We start from the raw sequence: 25,976 nt of genomic DNA, 5'->3' as shown, positions 1-25,976 counted from the left end.
ATGCTAAATGGCTAGCCGATTCTAAAAAGATTCGTAAACGCGATCAAGAACGCGCCGAATATATTTAAAACCAAGGCTATGACATAGAGATTACGTGGGAATGCGAATACCATCAGTTATTAAACGCGTGTCCAGAATTTAAAGAATTAGTCGAGACCCAACGCCAGCAGCACCCATTAGAACACCGCATTACTTTAACCGAACAAGAAATTTTAAGCGCAATACGAGATAAAAAAATATTTGGCGCTGTCGAGGTTGACTTGCATGTTCCCGATAACCTTCTCGATCACTTTGGCGAAATGTCTCCTATTTTTTGTAATGCAGAAATCCCTTTTGAAGCGGTAGGTGAATACACTCAAAACACTGCGCGAAAGTTACAAGTCTCTGAAAATCCGCGTAGGTTGTTAGTAGGGGGAGTGCGTGCGCGCAAAATTTTATTAGCGACTCCTTTATTAAAAGTGTATATGGAACACGGACTGGTGATATCCCGCGTTTATCAAGTCGTAAAATTTACCCCAAATCCTTGTTTTGCGGATTTTACGGAGGAAGTTAGCGATGCCCGCCGTCGCGGAGACAGCGATCCGCGTTTTGAAATTTTTGCCGATACGATGAAATTGATTGGGAATAGCGCGTATGGTTCAATGATAATGAATAAAGAAAAGCACACTAATGTTACCTATTGCGCGACCAAAGAAAAAGCGGGTTATTTTGCGTCTAAAAAAAGCTTTAGAACTTTAAATGAATTAGAGAATAACTATTTTGAAATGGAACTTGCGAAAACTCGTATAAAGTTAGACCTTCCTATACAAATCGGTTACTTTGTACTGTACTGTACTACTTTGTACTGCAATACGTGAAGCTTAGGATGCTCGAGTTTTTTTTACGACTGCGTTGATAAGTTTTGCAATCGCGAAGACTTTCAGTTAATGGCTATGGACACGGATTCTTTGTACATGGCTCTCTCGGCCGACTGTTTTACAGATATTATAAAACCCGACATGTAATCTCTTTTTGAAAAAGAGAAACACCAATGGTTTCCTCGCTCGCAGCCCCCCGCGTTGGCCGCTTTTGATAGACGAGAACCTGGGTTATTTAAAGAAGAATTTGTAGGGACAGCCATGGTAGCGCTTTGCAGTAAAACTTATTGCGTAGAAAACAATGAAAATGTTAGGACTAGTAAATTTAGTTGTAAAGGTTTAAACAAAAGCAACTTTAGTCATCCTCTTACACTGTACAAAGAAGTCTTATTTAATCAGTCAAGCGCCGGTGAAACGAACCGTGGTTTCCGCGCTCGCGACAATACCATTTTTACCTATACACAGCATCGACAGGGCTTAACTTCTTACTACCCAAAACGTAAAGTGTTAGCGGACGGGGTATCCACAACCTTCCTCGACATTGAACTTTGCCCGCCCGATCAAACCTTAACACCCCTTTCTCAGTAAAACAATGGACTGGTCATGCTCGGGTATTGGGACCCTACCCATTAGATTGACGGGGGGTATCAGAGTTGGTTTTTTAAAAATGTTTTCCTGTATATTTTGTAGATTGAGTATGTTAAAGTACAGAGTAGTATAATATTAATTTAGATGATATTATTTAAAATGAAAATTATTTTTTTTTCTTTTGCTTTTAAACTCCTTTATTTTTTTTTATTTTACCCTATCCCCCTCCCCCCCCCCTCCGGGTACATGGGGTTGACTTTGAAAGTGTCTTCTTTTGACACTCGCTCGAAAGATGTGGCTCTGGATAGTGTTAGCTTTGAGTTTAGGAGTTTAAGGAGATTTGGATCAGTGGTGCAAAACCCAGGGAAAGGTGGTAAAATGCGATCGACTGAAGGAAAACGTAACCTGCCAGGACGTAGGAGACAAACTGGTCAGAGCGGAGAGATTGTTGCTGATGTCCCCGAGAATGGCCATTTTGAAGATCACCCCAAAGTGTTTACCGCGGCTGCAGACGATCGAGGTGCGGGGAACCAATCTGCTCAACTGTTCCCACTTTAAGGGATTTACCCTTGTGATCATCAATCGCCGTATCTGTAGTGCATCGGTAAGTAGATTTTTAAAAATATATATATTTATAATTTTTTTTTTAAATATATTTCTTATTGTATTGTAGACCACAACCCTGACATCGGAACAAAGCACCAAAAGAATCCCTCCAATTAAAACTAGGCGCATCCCTCCTCCTTCCACCACCGTCACCACCACGGAGGTTACTAATAGGACCATGATGACATCAGAGGAGTTCATGACCTTCGTTAATAACGAAACAACGACAGTCATCTTTGCAAATAACAAAACCATGACAGTTATCTATGAGCCGGTGAAGAAAGGTAAATGCCAAAAATGATTTAGTTATATCTGATTTTTAAAAAAAAAAAATGTTTTTTATAAAAATTTTATTATCATTTTTTATTTAGCGAATGCATTGATGATTGCGGTCTCCCTTCTGTCCATCCTAAGTCTACTCTTGGTGATCGTGCTGTGCATTATACTTTGCAAGAAGAAGCGCGTGAGGCGAGTGAAAAAAATCCCTTTAGCGGAGGACTTGGGAAGTTCGGAAGTGATTTTCATAAACTCTCGTAGAAAGGAGGAAACCAAGTTCGATTAATGTGCAAGTTTGATCTGTTAATACGCGTTTTTCCCCAAGTGTTGATGCATGTAAATAGTTTTACGAGTTTGCTCTGTTAATATGTGTTTTTTCTTATTAAAAGGAGAAAACCAAGTTTTGATGCATGTAAACATTTTTACGAGTTTGATTTGTTAATAAACAAAATATAAAACAAAAAGTGCGTTTTCTTTAAAAAAAAAAAACAATTTGTTTATTTGGTGTAATTTTTTTTTACAAAGATATCCACGAGGTCTTTACACCGGGGGGTGAGGACTTGCCGCTTTTTTCAATAACACCAAGTCTTTTAGGAGTCGGTTTCTTTTCAATCACGGGAGGAGGTTAAGAATCCTTCAATCGTAAATATTCCTCTTTAGGCACGAGAACATATTCACTAGACATGTTTAGCAAGTAGTGGTTTTAACAAAATAGGAATAAATCCGTGTCGTCTTTTTAACAAACTCTTTTTGTTAGTGGTCTTCTTCTTGGCTAGTCGTCGTAATAAAATGTTCCGAGGGAATGAGAGCGCGGTTATGAATTACGTTATAAATCACTTCTAACAGCGTCTTTAGTTGCTGAACGTTAATATCTAATAGCGCTCGTCGTTGTTTGACGGACGCAGTGGCTAGTAAATTAATAAACGCCCAGTTGCGTTTTAGTCTTGCGCTCATCGTTTTTTGTACACCGTCAAAAGGTCTCCGGGAAATATCCCCGTCCGCAATGCATAGTCTCTGTCGCCGCTGACTGTTAGGTCTACTAATAAATAAGAGTAAGGTTTTTTGCGTCGCTTTTTCGTACGCATCGAGAAAGTATTTGGTCTGGCCGGAATAAAGTTGCGTAGCTAAAAATTTTACCTGAAAATTATCCCGAGGGTTCTTAAAGAGAACCAGATATTGACAGTTGAGAGAAATAACTCGGCTGTATTTGCCCTGAGGAAACAGGTTTTGAGAAATAAAAATGACAGATATGTTCATATGATGCACATGAATCGTAAATAGTTCCATGTAATCAAACGACTGAATGACTCTATACACCAAATCATCTAACACCAGTAATAAACCTCCCTCTCGCTGACTCCATTCCGAGAGATCTTGCTTGGTAGGCAATCCTTCGTAAAACAAAACGGACGAATCGTTGTCGCTTATTTCTTGAAATGCAGGTTGCCACTGAGAATTGGCGTACACAATGTTAGGAATAGGTTTTGAGAAAACCCCCGGGTTGTTTAATATTTTTTGCGTAAATCTAGTTTTACCACTTTGGCTAGGGCCGCTCACGAATAAAGAGGGCTAATTTACCGGGATCCATTTTTGGAAAAGAGTAGTATTTTCGATCGATATAGATATATAAAGCGGTATCACGACTTGATATGTCAAGTATAAAAGAAACCTTTACCGTGGACTGGAAAGGTAAACGAAAAATAAAATGTTTTATAAATTCGGGTCACTCCTTGACCGTGTCCCGGCGAAGAGATCGTTATTACGTTAAAATTAAATCAAAGTACTGAAAGTACTGTTAGACGGTGGCGCTGTTTGAAAGTGGCATATTACATGTATGTAAATTATTGTTGTCGAAAATCCACAGCCATCGTCTCATACTAGCACAACTTGTCGTGAGTTACTTACATGGATAATTCTGTGGAAATCGTACAAATGTAGTTGTGTTCACAATACACACTTTACAAATGTTGTGTCTCTTTATCGTCATCTTTTGGGGAAAATCCATAGCTTTATCACAGTAGCCTTTGTAGTATAGAAGTTTGTATCTATATGTTTGTATCTATATGTTTGTATCTATATCAGTTGATATTAAAACTCCGTTTTCGGTAATACATGTACTACACAAATGTATTTTGATTGCCCCAGAATGACTCATTAAATATGTGGGTTGCCACCACATATTGAATGAATAAATCAAATCCAAAGCGATTTCATCACAGTACGCCAAACTATTTCATTGTATAAAGAAGAGGAATTTTGTTTTTTTCCCTTTTGACCTTTGGGTCTTTGACTTTTGAAAAGTGTGGATTGGACTTTTGTGCTTTAAAGATATTGTAGATGTCTCAAAGAAACGAGAACAAATAAAGCTTTAGTATGATAAAATACTTATCAGGTTTTTACTAACTATTGCATCATCACACTTGCTTGTGGAATATCACACTTGCTTTTGTCCTCATAGTCAGTTATACATTTAGGTGTACAGAAAACGGAATGGTTTGCAAGAACCTGTTTGATGAAACTGGTATTGCTTTTAGAATGCACGTCATCATGAAACAGAAGAGTCAATCAATATTTTATCTTCGACTGTAGTGGATTATTTCCATTTGCTCACAAAGAAAGTGAATAAAAATTTGAGAAAAAAATATCATACAATATTCAGTCGCGGCAGTTTCATTAATCAACGTTTTAAAGTACATTTGTCTAATTGTATTTAGCTATAGATGTATTCAAATCATTTAAATGAATTTGGGAAAGTCACATTTATATTTTATCGCTTCTCAGTACACTTTAACACGCATAATTTACTTGCAACATTAAACTTTTCTAGTAAACTTACAAGAAATATAGATTAATTATTCAAAATTAGTTTTTAAAAACACCAAACAAACAAAATCCAAGTTAAACGCATGTTTTTCTGACCGTACAGCTGTGTATATAAATTTCATTTTATTCTTTGCATGTATTATAGTCTATACAATAGATCTACGGTCCGCAAATCCCGGCAATATTTCCGGAAAGCTATAGTTCTGTAGCTCAGCAGAATACTACAGTCATCTATGAAGCACATTTTTTACCTTCATGTTTAATTATTTATCGCAAATATAGCATGGATGTATACTCTACGGCCGATGTAGATTTCGTTGAGTGATGACACTTATTTCGATTGCGAGTCGCAACAAACTGGCGCATTTATATAGGCCCGCCTATTTGTAAATGGAAACAAATGTCGAAGAAAGCTCATAATAGAGTTGTACTCGCAAGTTAAAAATTATTTGAGAACAAAAGGGGTGATATTTACGTACATGTGTAAATAATGTTATCTGTTTGCGAAAAAATCCCCCAAAACCAAAGAAAAGGTTCTCTAATAGCAGAGACGGGTGCATATGGATTAAAGTCACAGATTGTACTTCGCTCATCAAATTTCAGTTTAGTGTGAAAAATTCGTCAGAAACTGTTAATTGAACAAAATTATTATATCTTACATTACCGTTCACAATGTACCATAAATGTATATGGAATATTGCATGAGTTTAACCGATTGTTTTTTCTCACAAAAAAAGCTAGCGTTTGCTGAAATTAGAGATACACGAGCTGATACGCCGTGAAATCCACAAGACGTTTTACAGCATGTCTTTAATCCCTTATTTGCTTACAAAAATCTGAACTGAAAATCTATAAAACATCGTAAAATGTTGTTTGTTTATACATGTACATGTAAAATGGCGACTTGATTTGCACGTGAATTTTCGATTAGCGTGTTTGAGAGAAATTCAGCAGCAAGTAAAGCGTCGACATCAGTAGTAAATATTGTCTGATGAATATTGAGGTGCCTGTAATAATATTAATGTTCCTACAGCCTGAGTGGGTTACAAAATAAGGTAAATCATAGGATAGTCCAAAATTAAACACATTTGTAGCATAAATTTTAAGTTTTTTGTTTGTTAAAAAAACACATTCATAAACACTTGTAGAAGAAAGTTAGCTGCAGGACTGTAGCTCCCGGTCTGAAAAAATTCGGATGGACGACCTGGGAGCTACAGTGCCTCCCATAGTAAAAAACTGCAATTTACGGCGCACAAAAAATTGCGCTAGTTTTGGACTTATTAACCTTATTTTCATACAAATTCTGTACAAATCTTTGATCCCAAAAAATTCCTCGGACATTTTACTACAGATATCGTCACTTCACTTACTTCTGATAGTCTTTTAAACACCATCACCAGCCCTGTAAATTAAAGAGGTGCAAGTTTGTTTACATTTAAAAATGGCGACTCTCGATCTCGACGTAAATTAGCATCCTTCTTTTTCCGAGGTCGGTTATCATGTTTAAGAGAAGATCTGAGGCAAGTGTAGTGACGATATCAGTAGTAAATTTGCTGAAGAATTTAATGGTACTTATTATTTTTACAGAATTTGTATGAAAATAAGGTTAATAAGTCCAAAACTAGCGCAATTTTTTGTGCGCCGTAAATTGCAGTTTTTTACTATGGGAGGCACTGTAGCTCCCAGGTCGTCCATCCGAATTTTTTCAGACCGGGAGCTACAGTCCTGCAGCTAGAAGAAAGTGTGCCATTGATCGGTTGAAGTTCAATAAAATGTAATTTATCTAATATTCATTATCAGTATCTGTTGTGAATTCTTTAGAATAAGCTACTAAAAAATAAATTTTCTTCCTCAACTAAAATTAATGCGTTGAAAATGAATGAATTTATCGATGAAGCATACTTGCTGAAATATGAAATGGCAAACCTTTTTAAATTGTGTGTGTTTCAGACAATTGTTTACATCATAAAAAAACAAGAAGCGATTATTGTGAGATCTCTTAGCCAATTATCGCAGTGATATAGTTTATGCAGTCCTGATACAGAGTTTAACGTCACAACTGGCAGTTGGTGCATAAATTATCGATACCGCGTAAGCAGACAGGGTAACAGCTCATTTAAAATAAAACACAATTTCATAAATTATTTAAATATATGTACAAAATGATTAGCAGCTATAATGCTTAAAATATCTGATAAGATTAAAATTACTTGTAGTTATCATACTGAAATCGACACATAGATAAAACATTGCGTGTAACACTGCATATCTAACAGAGTTATTGTTCGTTATCCGCTAGGGTCCCCGTGAGAAATACTCTTCCAGTCAGGACCGTAGCAATAGACCGTGGCTATTTATAGCCACCGTCTAAAAAGGAAAAAGGGATGTTTCCTTGTCACCGGAAATGTGGGCAGTTTAATGCGATCGGAAAGAAACTGTGTTGTTGTGCTCTACTTTTTTAGAGACTTCTTAGGGGAAAAAAATGTCTTTGTCTAAGGAACATGAAGACTATTTAAGTGCTTTGTATTTTGATATTGAAAAACCCGGTGCCTACAGAAGCCCCTTGCAACTCTGGAGACAAGTGAAAAAAGACAACTAGTACAAAATTGGATTGTCTCGAATTAAACAATGGCTTCAGAACCAAGACATGTATTCTATGAACAAAGCACTGCGTCGCCGTTTTAAAAGAGCGAGGGTACTAATGGGAGGGATTAGGGATCAGTACGACATTGACTTAATGGATGTAAGTTTTCATTCCAAAGAAAATGACGGAGTGAGATACTTACTGATCGTTATTGACGTGTTTACTAGATACCTGTGGGCGGGTCCACTGTACAACAGAACCAGTGCCGCCGTGCTCACCGCTCTCAAGACTTGTTTTGAAACTATCGGAACTCCTAAAAAAGTTAGAAGTGATCTGGGCAAAGAGTTTACATCGCACAAAACCCAGGCCTATTTAAAATCAATCGGAGTAAAACATTTTACTACTCAGGGAGAGGCTAAGAGCAATTACGTTAAACGCGTTATAAAAACCTTACGAAGTTTAATACACAGATACACTAAAAAACTGCGGTATTTCCGATATATCGATACATTAAACACCTGATTCAAAATTATAACGCAACGCCGCATAAAAGTTTGAGCTATAAGGCACCCTCGGAAATTAATGAAAAAAATGAAGTCAAACAAATCATTTTTCAGTACCTGTCCCCTCCGACTTTAAAGAAAAAAGTAAAGAAAACAAAAAAGAAAAAAATCGGAAAACCAAGCTCTCCTTTTCGCTTTAAAATCGGTGACACCGTGCGCATTTCACATCTTAAACATCCATTTGAACGGGAATTTATGGAAAAGTATACGGGAGAAATATTTAAATCACATCTCGGTTTCTTAAGTAAAACATACCCATGTACAAACTGTGCGATTTAAATGATCAAAAGTTGACTGGTAGTTCTTACCAACCCGAATTACAAAAAGTAGAGAAACCCGAAGATACTATTTGGGAAATAGAAAAAAATTTGCGCAAAAAGCGACGACAAAACAAAACTTATGTGCTAGTAAAGTGGTTAAATTTTCCTTGTTCATTTAATAGCTGGATTCCGGAAAGCGATGTGCGCGACCTGACCTAATGGATTTTTACATGATCATTTCAAACCGCGATTCTCGGAGTTATTATCCGAATAACAAACCTTACGATTTTAGAATTCACGCGCCTAACATTAACCTTAAAGGTCGGTGGTATGTGGGTCTCTGCGAACTGACTACGGAAGTTGATCGGGATTGTGAAATGCTCGTGCTTTCTGATATTTGTACAGACACTTTTATCGAAGACCAACAGAGACCTTTACTGCGCAGACTATCGCTAGCGCAAGGAAAAAATAACGTCGCGTTTCAACGCGTTATGTATATACCGATTATAACAAACGACTTTCAGTCTATTCGAGTGTTTGTTGAAGGAACCGAAGCGCTTGCGACGGACTTGACGGTCCTCCTTCATTTTAAAAAATATCCGTTTATCTAAGATATGAAAACGTCTAACGTGTATGTAGCCGATACTAAAAAATAGACTGATTGTTTTGCAAATGCGACCAAGCAGCCGTCCAATGCTTACTCCTATCGACAAAGGGGAGGTAACTTGGGAAACGGAACAGCTAGTACTTCCTCCATTGTCCCCGTAGATATACATTACGCGTCGCGAGAAAAGCGCTTTTCATCCCAGACACCAGAAATTACCCTCGTCTCGTCCGCGCAAAGAGACGTGCAGCAGGCTCAGTCGGAATTAAAACGAAAAAGGAAAAATAAAAATAAAAAAAGAAACCCCAAGAGAGGAAAACGCGGTGATAATTTTGATTAGCATGGAGGAGGCAAAACCAATGACCAGCAACAGGAGGCATTATACGCCCTCGCGACTCGCCAAACTATCGGGACTCATGTTGCTAATGACCCCCTTTTTTATCGTATTTGGAATGACCGTCGATTTGTGGAACCTGGCTAAAAACCCCGTCGACTTACACGAAAAAAACACAACACTAAAATGCGAGTATACTAACACTTTTCCGTTGACCAAAACTGTACACGTCAGCCTGTGCATTTACCAAGGAGCGATGAGCGTTCAGTTTAAAAAACCAGACAGATCGACGGGGATTCAACTCAATCCTATGCAGTGGTATTATCTCAAAACAACTTTACCCTTTATCGATAGGGCGCTAAGCGCCCTGCAATCTAGACGCGATTATTCCAGTAATATAACCTCGCTCCCGCAAGACGCTCTTTTGTTTAAAAAAAACAAAAAACAACGCCATGGATGACCTACAGGAACGACTGCCGAGAGAACTACTACTTTTTCATCTTCCCGTGACTCAAACGGCTGTCACTAAAACTTATTACGTAGACAGCCGCCCCGTATCTCAGATTAGCGAAACGGGACCCGATGAATTCCACGTGGCGGGTACGGGGGACTACTTGGATTTGAAAAAAACAGTTTACTGTATATCAAGGCCAAAATGTAAAGACCAGACGGAACAACGTTAGATCCTGACGAAAAAGTGGGACCCGTCAATAATTTTTTACACAGATTGTTTAATCAGATTGAAATTTCTCTCAACGGGAAGCAGTTGTCCAGTGGCGGAGGTGCCACCTACGCTTATAAAGCCTACCTACAAAACCTGCTAAATTACGGGGAAGAAGCTAAGCAATCTCAACTTCAATGTTGTTTGTTTTTTAAAGACGATGCCTTTTACATGGATGTTAGTTCTTCTAACGGGCCTAATTCCGGTTTATATTCCCTCACAGTTTTTGTTAATCAAAGCAAGCCTTTTGATCTAGAAGGACCTATCTTGGAGGATGTGTGTCGTCTAAACCGTTTTGTGTTAAACGGTGTTGACGTCAACTTAAAGCTATACAGACAAAATTTAGCTTTTTGCCTAATGTCCGAGGAACCAAATCCTAATTACAAAATTGTATTTGACGATGTCATTTTCCGAGCATGCAGAGTACAGGTGTCCCCCGGCATCATTGTAGGACATAACAAAACTTTAGAAGACAACACCGCTAAATACCCCCTGATTCAGACTGATGTCAAAATGGCATCCATCGCATCCGGACAGACTCGTTTTATATGGGATAATATTTACCTCTCTCAGTGCCCTAGTAAAATTGTATTGGGATTGGTATCTACGGAGGCCCAGAGAGGAAATTATCAAAAAAATCCTTTTAATTTTCAAACGTTTGATACTAGACAAATTGGGTTGTTTGTCAATAATGTTAGTGTACCGGGTCAACCCTACAAAATCGACGACGATTGCTACATTTCCGCCTACAGCAGTTTATTTGACGTCGTCAATAAAACGCAAATGGATTCCGGTGTTATATAGTGCCTTTTCCCCCTAGCCATCTTTCCCCCCGGAAAAATGGCTATATAGCAGTTCTTCCCCTCGGAAATGGCTATATAGCAGTTTTTCCCCCAGGGAAAGCTGACTATATAGTGGGCTTTCCCCCTTTTTATAGCCAGATTACCCCCACGGAAAACCTACTATATAGTGGATTTTCCCCTTTTTTATATTCCGGCCATGTATATGGCGGATCATTCGTGGCAATAATTTGCAATAATTGATATGATATTAATTTCTCATTAAAAAAAAAAGAATAATTATGGCATTTATTAATACATAGAATAAAATACATGGTTTTTAAACCCCAAATATGAACTAAGGCATGCGCCTTCATTACATGCATGTGTCATCATCGTTTTTTTTACCTGTTCTCACCCCTTTTTGGAACACCTTTTACACGGATTTCATAATACCTCGAATCTTTTTTCATCTAATCGATGCTTATCTACAGTTTTGACTTCGGCGTTATGAACACGTGAGAACACATTTGAGTGAACAATACGCCGGTTTGGAAATTTAATTTTCCGTTGTATTACCATCAATGTATAAGCTTCTCCCAGGGAACTAACTGACCAATCTTAATTTTGTAGAGGAATGGAATAAAAAGTGGAACGTCCAAAAGGCTATCAATTTTAAATTAATACCGTTAGAATTGACTATCTTAAAAACAATTATATATTTCTTCTTCTAAATATCAAACGGGAGTCGACAGGATGTAATGATATGATGAGAAACTGAAATGTTTTAGTTTTACTTTGATTGATGGGGTTCTAAATCATGGTTAAGGGGTATTTAAATTATGTATTAAAAGCATGTGTAAAGTTAGTGTTTACCATTTCGTTTTAAAGTTACGCATATTCATATTTTTAAGCACATTTCTACGAAACACGAGATATTATGATGTAAACATTTCAAAAAACAATGAAATGTCTTCACAACCAGAACAATGTCGGTATCTTTGCTGGTTACTTTGGAAAATGTGAAATGGAGCATGAACTAACTTTATGTTTATATTGTCACTCACTATTTGCTAATTTTTTTCACTTTTAAGTTTGCAACGTGATTTATAAATATACAATTTTGAAAACGATGCTATATAAATCAAGATATACGATTCAATTACCTAAAAAAAAATTATACTTTTTGTTTCATATTTTTGCAATAAAGATTTACTTGTGTACCATATTATTTCTTCGAACAATTAAACAAGGGTAATTAAAAAAAACTAAACAAAAAACAACTTACACATATATTGTGATGAGTTGACTTTTTTAAATATAAACTTGTTCTTCTAATCAACTAACAAGTAAAAAAGTCGTATATGCGCTTAGGTTGGTTATTTATTTTTGATTTTCGGTTTCTCCTTTTATGAATAAAATGTTCATTGATTTATTTATCTAATTATTTATTATATCATTAGTCATCTTATGAATTGATTAAATGTTTTGAAGAATAATGAATTTTACCCGCGTACCTTTTTAAAAAAAAATGTTCGTAAATTAAAAAAATAAGATTTTGATAAAGAAATATATGAGTGATTGTGTATTTTTAAATGATGTTTTTACTTTTAAATGACTGTAACAATAGGTTCATGTGGTTATCTATAGTTTTTGAAATATGGGGCCCTAAAAAATACATATTCTTTATACATGTAATTGGATTTCAAACATCGGGCTCGAAAACAACAAAGGCTCCTACCCTGCATGGGGGCTTAAATTTTCGGTGTCATCTACTAGTGGTATACCACTATCACTGTGACAATATGGTTAATTGGTCATCTCTAGAATTTGAGATTCGGGTCCCCACTTAGAGAACACTATTCGATCATTATAATGGGGTTTTAATCATCGGGACCTGAAACATCAAGGGCCCCTACCCTGAGAGCTGAAATTTTCAGAGTCATCTTCAAGTGGTAAACCACTGCCACTATAAAAATATGGTGATATAGTCATGTCTAGTTTATGAGACATTGGACCCTAAAGAATATGCACTATAATTATTATAATAGGATTTTAAAAATCGGGCTCTGGAACATCGGAAATAAAATTTCTCTAAAACAGAGGTTTAGCCTGGATGAAATTTTCACAAACAGACAAACAGTCTGATAAATTTATCAAGAAATTCTTAAAACATTCTCGTTTAATACAATTTTAGAACACAGAATTATGCATATAAGTGTGTAACTTGTAAAACTTTTTTCATTAAATTACCTAAATTAAGTTCTATGTGTAATTTCATTACACACATGTTCAACTTTCACCATTGTCTATAAAAATAATAAATCGGCAACACGAAACTTAACCTGTACAGATGAATGCAGATATACATGTATGCAACTTGGGAGTGTAGAAACATTGATTTTAATCCTTACTGGATTTCCATAAATATTTTTTATAAAATCTGAACCAAAAAAGTGAGGGAGAAACCCTACTATGGGGGAAAAGCTACTATATAGTAGCTTTTCCCCCCGGGGGGAAGGCTACTATATAGAAGGTTTTCCGGGGGGAAAAGCTACTAAAGGGGAAAAACTGCTATACAACACCGGTAACAACATTGACAGGGATGATTGGAAGGAGGGATACGCGTGTTAGCATAGGATAAGGGGGGTACCATTTTTTATGTACAAGCAAAGAGAGGTAACTCCAATTTATGGTTACGCTTTGACTGGTCCTCTGTTATTGGAACTCTTTTACATTAGAAGTCAGTATCTGGTACCCAACCAAATAAACGAATTTATTTCTATCTTCACTCTTCTTTCCAGGTAATTATTACATATTTTGAGACTTGTAATGTATTTGTAATGTTGCAGAAGTATACCTAAGATCCAGCGTATAATGTTTATATTCATCTTTTGGGGTATCACACAATAATATTGTTTAATTGGGGTGTTACTGGGTTTGGCCAAGCACATGTGCGGCGCATGTTCCCGCCATTGGTATTTTTGGTGTTTTTATCATTTTCAACTGGAATTTAGACTTATTACTTATCTGTCAAATAGAGAATAACATTCTTTATATATTCATTCATGTTCATGAGATTGTTACATACTTAAAATGCTGTAGAAATGATTTTTGGGAAATTACCGTATGTACCCTTATAAGCCACAGGATACTTAAATGTTGAGTTGTGAATTACCGTAGTTACTCTTATGTAAGTACTGTTTACATTAGAAGTCAGTATCTGGTACCCAACCAAATAAACGAATTTATTTGTATCTTCACTCTTCTTTCCAGGTAAAGTGGCAATAGTTACACGCGCTTTACGGATTTCCCTTGCAACCGCAGTACGGACATGACGACACTCTTCCCCTAATGAAGCAAGCCTCCGTACGATTGGAAATAGCTTTTGCTCAGGTGCTTACCGAAACTGTCTCGTGCATTTTGTACGCTGAATTTCCAACTTACTTTGAAATAGATAGTACCAGAAACGTGATTCTTAACCTTGATACAACCTCATGAACGGACAGACTTTAGACAATCTCTGTCGCTCGGATGCGATATTAGAACAACAATTTAGAGGAATCTATTCCGCTGACAACCTACCTCACCGTGTAGAAATATACCCTAGTGCATACATCGTGAATACGGCTTTCTCGTCGGACTCTGGCGAACATTGGTTGGCCCTGTATTTTACTTCGTCAAAACATTCGTTTGTATTTGATAGTATTGGAAGAAGAGAGACTTTACCCGCCATGATTCGAGCATTTATTAACCGTAATAGTATTCAATGTACCTATAACAGTAGTCAAATACAAAATAATCGTAGCCAGACTTGTGGATTATATTCCCTTTTATTTTTGCTTGTAGCGAGTAGAAATTATCATAATGCAGCTCAATTTAAAGATTTGTTTTGTAGCGATACTTTGCAAAACGATTGTTATGTGTATCAAACTCTTTGTTTTCTGTTTGAATAATAATAAAAGGTCAACAGTATTTTTATTTATTTATTCATTTTAAAAGTAACAATTCTTTCTTACTCCGGGTCGCTCTGCAAGGCCTTGAAAAACCTCCACCCGTGAAGATCATCTGTGGTCTGTAATGCGTACCGTCGTAGCACATCCTCCACGGATATTTCCTCAAAGCATTTTTCTATGTAAACATCTCTCAACTCACTCCAAGGCGATAGGCATCCCATATTCATATGCTGTTTTTGACTGGGATGGTCAAAAGAACATCCGTGACAATTTTCCTTGGCCATCTCGAAAACTTTTTCTTTAAGTATTTCATAAATAATAGGTTTCATGCTGTCCACATTTATCTTTGTTGATCCGTTCGTTATTTCCTTGTACTTTTGCTTAAAACACTGCCACTCGTTAAAGTTTAAACAAATGCCGTATCTTGTGGGGAGTTCGGGTTCCGATTGAAAATAAAACACGCGAAAGTCAACGATGATGTGTGGGGTGTAGGGGAAAATCTTTACAGTCACCCTTTTGTTCCCTTCTCCGTTTCGTCTCATATCCCATGTCTAAGCCTCTGTTTCGGAGTTGTCTTTAAGTTTCTGTGTCCACTCGTCAATCTCCAAAATAATGGCAAGAAGAAGGCTCCACTCCAATGGAGAAAATGATACGTTTTTCTCGGGGTTCTTCGTATTCGACAGTTTGACTCTGTTTTGAAGAGTGGTGTACAAAACCATGCGTTCACTTATCTCCACTTTGCTTCCCATGCTTGCGTCTGCTGAAGATGTTTTACGGAAAGACTATCACTCGCGCTTTATACTACTCTAAAAAGTCGTTAAACAAATGTTACACAACACAACCGGTATAGGCGTCAAACATAAACCGATCTTAATAATAGCCGACGCCGCACCAACCCGTCAGGTTGTCACGAAGGGCCCAGTAATGGTGTTTTTGCATTTTTTTCACCGCCATATGCATGCTTTTGTAAAAACAAAAAGGATCAAAATATTCTTCTAATATTTCTTGACAGTGATCAAGAACATTACAATCATGACCGTAGAGAGCACAAATTCGAAGACCCTCTCCATCCTGAACAATCCCGGTATCATCCCATCCTCGATCGGTTATTCCTTTGTATTGCCAAAATCTCATATTGATTATCTCTTGTGCGTAGGTCATGCATTCGTATATTGATCGAAGTCTTAATTTTCGTTGTTGTATGCAACGCGTAGCTGGGTAATAATATATATTCCATAATATAGCCCTTTCCACACGCTGCATGTGAAAAAATACTGCAAAGTCTGCTAGACGTTGTAAAGAACACACTCTCTGCATCTTTCTCCTCCTCTGCGTTTCAAAGCTTATTATATATATATATATATATATATATATATATATATATATATATATATATATATATATATATATATATATATATATATATATATATATATACTTAGTCTATTCACGTTTTCCATGACGTTTTTTGACAAACCGTGTCTAAAAATTAGCCTTAGGTACTGCATTTAGTAAAAATATGTTTACGCAATGCGTGTAAAATATGTGACCAAATACGACCATATATGTGACAATTTTGTTTTTATATACTTTGTTCAGTAAGTCAGTCATGTGGGTTTATGTTTTCACCCTAATTGATACGACATCACACCAATGCAGTAATGCACATAACACCTCGTAGGTATCCGCAAATACGACCATATATGTGACAATTTTATGTTTTTACATACTTTGTTCAGTAAGTCAGTCATGTGGGTTTATGTTTTCACCCTAATTGATAATATGTGCGACATCACATCAATGCAGCTATGCACATAACACCTCGTAGGTATCCACTAATACGACCATATATGTGACAATTTTATGTTTTGTTTGGTGTTGATTATCCTGTAAGCTTTATCAAAAAGAAAGGAAAAAAAAGTACCCAATTAACCTCTTAAAACCATTTATTAAATTAAACTTTACATAATCTTTGTTCTTATTTCACACATTACTCTGGTAAAAACATACCCGTGAAAGAAGTACGGTTGAAACCGATGAAATGTAAATTATCCAAGATATCTTCATTCAAATAAGCCCTTTTCACTCACTGAAGTTTACAGTTCTGAACGAATACAAATTTCTTGCAGAGATTTATAATGGGAAATGTTTACACTTTTCTCCATTCCGAAGCTCTCGGGACACCGCGCAACTTTTCAACTTTATCATCCGCGCTTATTAATGGCTGATGCAATGCAAAAGGCTCGTAGACTATTTATTTTGGGATTAGTCCATAATACTTGATGTGTTCCTGGCTTTTTTAATATATATTTTACATGCCAGGAAAACGTCAGAACAGGTGCCATTACGAAAACTGGAAATTCGCCGCCTCCAACTGAAGGTGAAGAATAGTTTGAGGAGTTTCTAGTATTATAGTTGAAAGTGACATTTCTAATTACAGGAGTTATGTCTTTTAGATAAGAAGGATAAAATAAAAAATGCTATGAATTTTGAACATAGTAGATATTTTTTGGCGGTCTCGTCTCATTATTAATGGTTCCCATCCTGTTTCCAAATATAGAGAATTTCTTGAGGCTATGACTGAAAGACCTGAAACTATTCTTGCTGCATATAGTTGAACCTTTTCAAGCTTATCCATATCAAATTGGGTACATCCAGACAAAACTTCAACAGCATACTCTAGTTGTAGTCTTATAAATGATACATTTGTGCTAAAATATCTCTAGATACAGTAAATATAAGTTTTTTAAGTAAACCAAGTTTTTTGTAAGCTTTTTTAACAATGTTGTCTATGTGATAAGACCAACTTAAATTTGAAGATAACAATACTCATAGATGCTTGTGTTGTGAAACATATTCCAAGGTACAATCATCAAACAACAAATTACGGAATTTTTCAATATTTTTAAGACTAAATAATACAACTTTTGTTTTCTGTGGATTAAATTCTAGAAGCCATTGTTTTGACCATTCCTTAAGTACATGAAGATCATAATTAAGATTATCTTCTATGACAGAAATATTGTTTGAACACTGTTGTAATGTTCTATCATCAGCATAAAGTTTACATATTGATCTCATGTTTTCAGCCACATCATTTACATAGAGTAAAATCAATAATGGGCCAAGAACAGAGCCCTGGGGAACACCTGCATTTATGAATTGGCTGGAAGAGAGTTTGTTTTTAAACCTTCTGTGTTCTATTACTTAAGTAGATAATAAACCATTCAAGAATTGGCCCTGAGACTCCATATGATTTAAGTTTATGAATGAGACCCTTATGCCAGACCCTGTCGAAAGCTTTTGAACGATCACAAAATATCATACAGCAGTAATTACCATCATCAATATTTTTCACAATAGAGTGATATGTTTCTAAAAGTTGGTAAAAAAGTTGAATGTCTAGGCAAAAAAACAGCCTGATATTTATAAAATAAATTATTGGCATGTAAAAAAAATGTATAGATGTTTAAAAACAATTCCATTAAAAATTTTGCTAATACAACCCTTTTCTTGTATGGTCATTTAATAACAGTCAAAACAAGCATTTAATTTACGTAGATTATGCTTGACAGGAGCATAGGGAGGTAGAGTCCCAAGTCATGCTACATAATAATGTAGGGTAATCTCCGCGCGATTCGTCGAGACTGATATTTTTTGACATACGTCTCTTCCAAACAAAGTTTCTTGTGGAGAAATATTGGAAGTTCTTACTTTACACAAAGATTGCTTATGATCTAAGGGTGTGTCATTGCCTTGACATAAGGTCATTCGGTCAAGGTCACTGGCAGAAAAAGTGCAAAATTCGTGTCTGGTCCATATCTCCCTTTTTGAGATGCATTGAATGTTCTAAATTCACAAAAATATAGCTTATGAGCAAAGGATGTGTCATGACCTTGACCCAAGGTCAATTGAGGAAGTTCAAGGTCATAGTTTCAAAAATGCTAAATTTTGTCTGTGTCATGTCTTGTATTAATGGAAATATCAGAAGTTAAAATTCGACACAAAGCTTGCTCTTCTCAGGCCACATAAAATTATTTTTAGATTCTCCTCCCCGTCTGTCTAAAAATGGCCTGTCCTGATAAAATTCAGAAAAAATCGGGCACAGTATACCAATAATTCAAAATGTTTTAATATTTAATGGCTGCTTGACATGTGGATTTCGTTTGATTCGAGTCATGGTTGTTCACGGAAGGATGCAAATGTCCTCATGCATTAACAGTTAACTTAAAATAAAATGGAATTAAAGGATAGAAATTGGTTTGTTTACTCCTATTAGCATTAACAGTTTTAAAAAATAGAGAAGTTGTTATTTATAAAAAATGAACAGTGAAAAAGAGTCATCCAATAATTTCTATAATAGCAAAAATACACGCGTTATGATTTTTTTCTTAGCAATTGTGAGCTTTGCTCACAGTACCTCTAGTTAGGATTAACTTTTGCGAACTTGAGATTTCTAAAGATAGTTGAATTTTAAGGAAGATGCGAAATGATGATAGCAAGAGGGGAATACATTGTCTATATGAAATTGATTTTATTATTTACATATGACTGCGATAACATTTATTATCAACGTCGGGGTGTTATCTGTCATCTTGCATGTCCCCTATTGTGCCATGTAAAATGTGTACACAAAATGTCCCAAATACTGTTATATCTAAAATGTGTACACAAAATGTCCCCAATTGTACCTAGTAAAATGTTTACACAAAATGTCCCAAATGCTGTTTTATCTAAAATGTGTACACAAAATGTCCCCAAAACTATTTTATCTAAAATGTGCACACAAAGTGTCCCCAAATTTACCAGGTGAAATGTGTATAAAAAATGTCCCCAATTGTATCTTGTAAAATATGGACACAAAGTGTCCCCAAATATAGCATGTTAAATGCGTATGTAAAATGCGCCATGTTGATTGAAAAATTAATAAATACAGGTTTTGTCATTTAAAGGGGCATGGTCACGATTTTGGTCAAATTCTATTTTTGGTTTTTATTATTCACAATGCTTTAGAAATGTATTTCTAATTATTAAGTAAAATTTGAGAGTCATCGGTAGAGGTATTAGCAAGATACAGGGCTCATAATTATTTGTCACGTAAACAAGGCTCGTGCCCTGTATTTGTTTACAATGGTTCAATATACCAGTAAAAAATCTTTTTTAAGCTTATTTGTCAATCTTTTTATATATTTTAAGCATATATAAACAGTTCCTAACGTTTAACACATTCGTTTTTGATTTCAAACTGAAATTTTTACTTCATCGTTCCAAATGTAAACTAACGCTTTGTTTACATTGCAAAGAATTTCAAGCTCTGTAACTCGCTTATAACTCAACAAATGACACTCTAATTTCAGTTGCCTATTAAAATTGCCTTTTTTAAGCATTGTAAATAATAAAATCGGAAAAATAATTTTTGACCAAAATCGTGACCATGCCCCTTTAAGGTAACTCCTTACTCGTAAAACTCTCTGATGAAAGTTGAAAAACAGAACTGATTTCAGTTTAATAGACTTAATTTTCATCAATTATAAGAAAAAATATACATGTCATCACACCTTTTGAGATGTCAGATAAACATGAACTAAAGCATAATTTAGCATCAGAAAACCGTACTTTTTTGTAAAAAGTGAAATATTTGTAGACAGAAACTTGTTTATCTTGTTTAATTTCATTGTCAACTGTGTCAGGAAAGTGAAAGTACAAAAACATTTTAATAAAATTAATTGTTTGGATAAGAAAATTTATAGCATTTAGACATACAACTCAGAGAACAGCCAGAAAAAGTTATTTCCCTTTAGCATAGATAAAATGTAAAAAAAAATTGAAAATTTAGGATAAAATTAAGCTGCAAAAATATCTTGAACTTAACAGTATTTCTAATTACATCCATGAGATTATGTTCACATTAAATAAATATAACTATCTTGCACACATTTTAAAGAATTCAAAGTTTTACAATAAAGTATGACATCACAGAATACTGGATCAACTTTAATATCATAATTTGTACAGTAAAACGTGTTTAGTACACACATGGATATAGAGAATTTTCAGATGTAGCGATTTTTTTTGGAATCCCCGGTAAAAATCTTAACAAATCGTTTAGGTTATAACGAATTCAGATTTAACGAGATTACGGACATAGCGAACTGATTTTGAGTCCCGTAGAGATGAAATATAATGAAATATAACACCTTTATAACAAATTATTTTTTCAGTTTAAAAAAGTTTTTACATGTACTACCAATTAATAAAATATTTTGAATGAATTTATTTTCATATAATTTTTTCAATATACAATCCGATTAATAAAGGTATCAAAGTAATGAATTTTTATTTTAAGCCTCAATTAGAAAAATTTATAGTCTGGTGAAAGAAAACATGTGTATAGTGAATTTGCTAAAAATGTTGTTACGTATTTATTATATGGATATAACCAATTACGGATATAACGAAGTAATTCCATTGGACCCTAGGACATCGCTATAACCGAGTTTTACTGTATACAGTATGCCCATAGGGTAAAATGATTTTAAACTTAATGTTTGAATTTCAGTGAAACAACGACAACTACAGGGGAAATCTGACAAGAATGACTCCTCGTCTTCCTCTCTCCTCCTCCTCCTCATACGAGATGACCACTACTGACCACAGGAGGGATGACAAACAGAAACCTATTGATTTAGGTGTGTATTGATTTTACAGTGTATTGTAGAACATAGTGAATAAGCTGATTACTCAACTACATGTAATTTATTTTGTGACATGTAGCAAACAGTATGACGGATATGGTTACGTGTAGCAAAGAGTGGGGCGAAAAAGATGAAGGCAAGGAAGAATGCACAGAAGGAGGTGATACTATTGGTAAGTATGCTGTGGCAGGTCTATACAGTAGGAATACAGTGTATGTATGAAATGGATTTCATTATTTACGTAGGAGTGTGATAACATTGATGATCTACGTCAACTCAGGGTGCTATCTGTCATATTCATGTAATGTATGTCCCCTATTGTGACATGTGAAATGTGTACACAAAATGTCCCCAATTGTACCTTGAAAAATGCGTACAAAAATTTTGTCATGTAAAATGTGTGTGCAAAATGTCCCCCCTTTTTAGCTCACCTGAGCTGAAAGCTCGTCGGCTTTTTTCATCACAGTTTGTCCGTCGTTCATCTTTCTGTTCGTCCATCTGTTAACATTTCAGATTTTAAACTTCTTCTCCAAAACCACTCGGCCAATTTCAACCAAATTTGACACAAAGCTTTCTAATGGAAAGCTGAATATAAATTGCATTTTAAAAATATTCTACTTAAGAACTACTGAGTAAAATGAAATGTATTTTAGTATAAATCATCCTTATGGAAAGGGAAATATAAATTGCAAAAATAAGGGCCAATGTTCTTCCGAATTATGACGAAAATAATAATAAAGAGAAGGGGGTGGGCTTCAAATCAGTTTATAACTTTGGGTTCCGTATTCCATATCTCGAAGATTTGAAGCAGCCATGTTGGATGTATGATAAACAGGTTAATCTGATGAAGATGAATTTGTTTGTTGTGCAACAGTTGGCGTGCGATGGGAATCATTAAAACATGCAAGATACATTTGTGCCGATTTTGTGAAGTAAATTGAGGTAAAATATTCCAATGCGTTGACATTTTCACTTTTGACGGTGGTTTTAGCTTATTTCGGTTTTTGTTCCATTTTCATTAATACATAAGACAGCTGACTGTTAACCTGCGCAAAATATGATGCATTAATGGGTACTATAATACAATTCAACTCAATATTCAATTATACCAATACACTATTGATAATTCGGTATGATCTTTGCGTATGTGTTTTGTTAGATGCTCAGTATTTTCTCGAATCTATACAGTCTTAACCTCGATTAATTTCGCTGATGGAAATATTTAGGTATATATTAATTTATTTTGAAAATAAATTGTTCACTTTCTTTGTTTTTGTGCATTTGATTAGCAATATTTGAGTGCCAAGTTTCCAGTTATAAGAAAGATACAGAGCTTTGCTCACAATTCTATGTTTGCACACAGAGCTGAGGCCATGCTTTTGTTCGTTTACATTTTAAATGCTGTAAAGTTAATGCCAAGTTTAAACATGTGAACAAAGACATAATTCCAACCTAGCAGAATTGTGAGCTCTTTATCTTGCTTATAATCCTACAATTGACGTTAAAATTTTTGTTGATCATTAGAAATGGTTTGCTAAATATTAAAGACTTGAACGGAATGATTAAAAGGATGATATGCTGTTACTACTTTTTTGACCCCCTTCTTTTACGATAAATTTTATGAGATCTACACCAATATTGATAGGTTTCCAGACACGAGTAAATTATAACGACAACTTTTAAACAGTTTCCATAATTCTGACACAATATTGTTATTGGGTTATTAAATGCATTATCGTTGTTCATAAGAAAATATCACAGCGGAAACTCATCTTGGTTTGTGGCCAGTTGTTGTTTTTTGAATAAAGATGAAAATAATGGATGAGCCTTAGTAAAATAAAGTGATATGCCTGTCAATACATTGATTAGAATAGCTCTTTAACATATTACGTTACAATTTTTTTCATTCTCGTATTTATCGATTAACTTAATAATGTTTTAAAATGTCACACAAGTTTACGCCAGGTAAACAACAATCGTTTATGACGAGGAAAACCAAATAAATTTTTGAATGTTTTTTTTTAGCGCATTGAGATACAATTTTCTTCTTTAACATATAGGATTTTTTGTAAAAAAAAAATATACAATTACTAGTAGGGAGTTGAAGAAGAAAATGTACCTATATGCTCTCATATATTTTGATCACTTTATAAAGTGTGTGTGTGGGGGGGGGGGGGGCACGTAGTTTAATATCTTGCATAAGATCTTCTTGCGATAAAAATGGTATTTCATAAAGATACAATCTAAAAGATTCAGTGTATGTAAAAATAAGTGTAAAATTCAGATACTTTATGGTATTTATTTTTTGTTATTCTACTGAGGGACCATATGGCACAATATCCTTTGAACGCCCATATAAGCCATTGTTGCTCAGGTGAGCGATGTGGCCTCATGTGTCTCTAGTTAAACATATTTTAGCAAAATAAAAAAAGAAATGGATTATTGTAATCCAAACAGGCTATTATGTCCCATTTGGTTGATTGGTCCAAACCTGTAGAATTTGCTGCTATATAATTGATGGTTGTTTTGAAAGAGAGATAATTTGAGACACTGAAATTTGTCCAGTTCGGACAATGAGTTTGAAAGAGGCCAAAAAAAACTGAGGTGAATATTTCCCTGTGTACAGTAAAAAGATTATATGAAATATATTGTAAATATGTAATTTTGTGGGGGGTTTTTTCAGAGAGTGAATCTGACATCATCGATGATTCCTTTGATGAGGATTTCATTCCATCCTCCTCAGACTCAGACAGTGGGTCGGATGTCTTTTCACTTGTCATGTCAAAGGCGGGCAAGAAACAACACCATAAAAATCAGAATGGGGGTTACAATGAAGATGTTGATAAACAGACATCAAGGAAAGAGAAGGAAACTTTATCATCACTTCAGAAAAGTAAATCTCCTGGATCGGTGGAAGAGGAGATTGTTGTTCTTCAGACCCACAACATAGGGTCAAGAAAATATGACAAAAAGTACCTCTGTCCTTTCTGTGATTAACGCCAAGCAAAGCTTCCACGCCATTTAGCATCAAGACACAAGAATGAAATTGAAGTTGCAAAATATTTAGCTGAAAAGGATTCTAGAGTGAAAAGAGATGCTTACAAAGTTAAGAAACATAGGATCACATAAACACAACTTGGAAGTGATTAGTGAAAAAAAGTTGCAATTATGGTTGTGTATAGGCCGTCAGAAACTACACACTGGTCCAAGTACAGCCCCTGTCCATTTTGTTATGGATATTATGCAGCTAATGTTCTGTCGAAGCATGTAAAAAGGTGCAATTTTGCTCCAGAGCTACGGAAGCATGGGAAGATCTTAGAAAACAGCCGAATTCTTCTACCTTGTGGTGTAAACAGTCTAAGTGATGGATTAAGAACAATTCTTTTGGCAATGAAAGACGATGCTGTGTCACTTGTTGTTAAAAATGATACATTAATAAGACAACTAGGACAAATGTTATCCTTAAAACACGGAACCAATAAAGAAAACTATCACTACATAAGAAACACCCTGAGAGAAATGGGACGGTTACTAATTTGTGTAAATAAAAAAACTGGATCATCCAACGAACTTGCCAATTTTATAGATCCATTTCAATTTGATTTGCTTGTTAATTGCACACGGGAAGTTGCTGGATGTTCTAATGAAACATCTCAATTTAAAACGCCCTCTTTAGCATTGAAAATCGGGTGCTCACTCAAAAAATGTGCAGGCATTTTAAAAGGAAATGCTCTTTTAACAGGAGATGAAAATTTAGAAAGGAAAGCTGCCATATTTATGGAACTCTATGATCCCAAATGGAATGAAGAAGTTACAGCTCATGCCCACCGAACTTTAAAGGAAATGAAAAGGAATCAAGTCCAACTAATTCTACTTACAGATGATGTTATGCTTTTGAGTGGGTTGCCACCACATATTGAGTGCATAAGAAAATTCAAGAAGCTCAACAAAAATTGACAGAAAACAAAAACAATAAAGATGCATGGTGTCAACTGAGTGAGATGACCTTAGCCCAGCTGATGTTGTGTAATCGAAGGCGCCAGGGAGAAGCATCAAAACTGAAAGTAAATGAATATCTGAAAAAACACACTGCAAGACAAGAAGATGCACTATTTGACCTGACAAATTTAGCAAAAAAACTGTGTTCAAGCCTTGAAAAGGTAGACATTGTTGGAAAAAGAGGAAGAACAGTCCCAATTCTTTTGACAAACAAAGTTAAAATGAGCGTCAATGTCCTTTTGGAGACGAGAGACATTATTGGCGTACGCTCAGACAACCCATATGTCTTTGCAAGAGTAAACAATTCAACGGACCACATCCGAGGCTGTGA

At 35.4% G+C, this 25,976-nt stretch overlaps 1 pseudogene; it reads left to right on the top strand.

The window, feature by feature from the left end:
• Positions 1-1,911: 1,911 nt before the first annotated feature.
• LOC128174594 (uncharacterized) lies at positions 1,912-25,976 on the top strand (annotated as a pseudogene).

Source organism: Crassostrea angulata, chromosome 2 (assembly GCF_025612915.1).
Source record: "Crassostrea angulata isolate pt1a10 chromosome 2, ASM2561291v2, whole genome shotgun sequence".
Lineage (NCBI taxonomy): Eukaryota > Metazoa > Mollusca > Bivalvia > Ostreida > Ostreidae > Magallana > Magallana angulata.
Note: the sequence above shows the minus strand (reverse complement) of the source record. Positions and strands in the feature narration are given on the sequence as shown.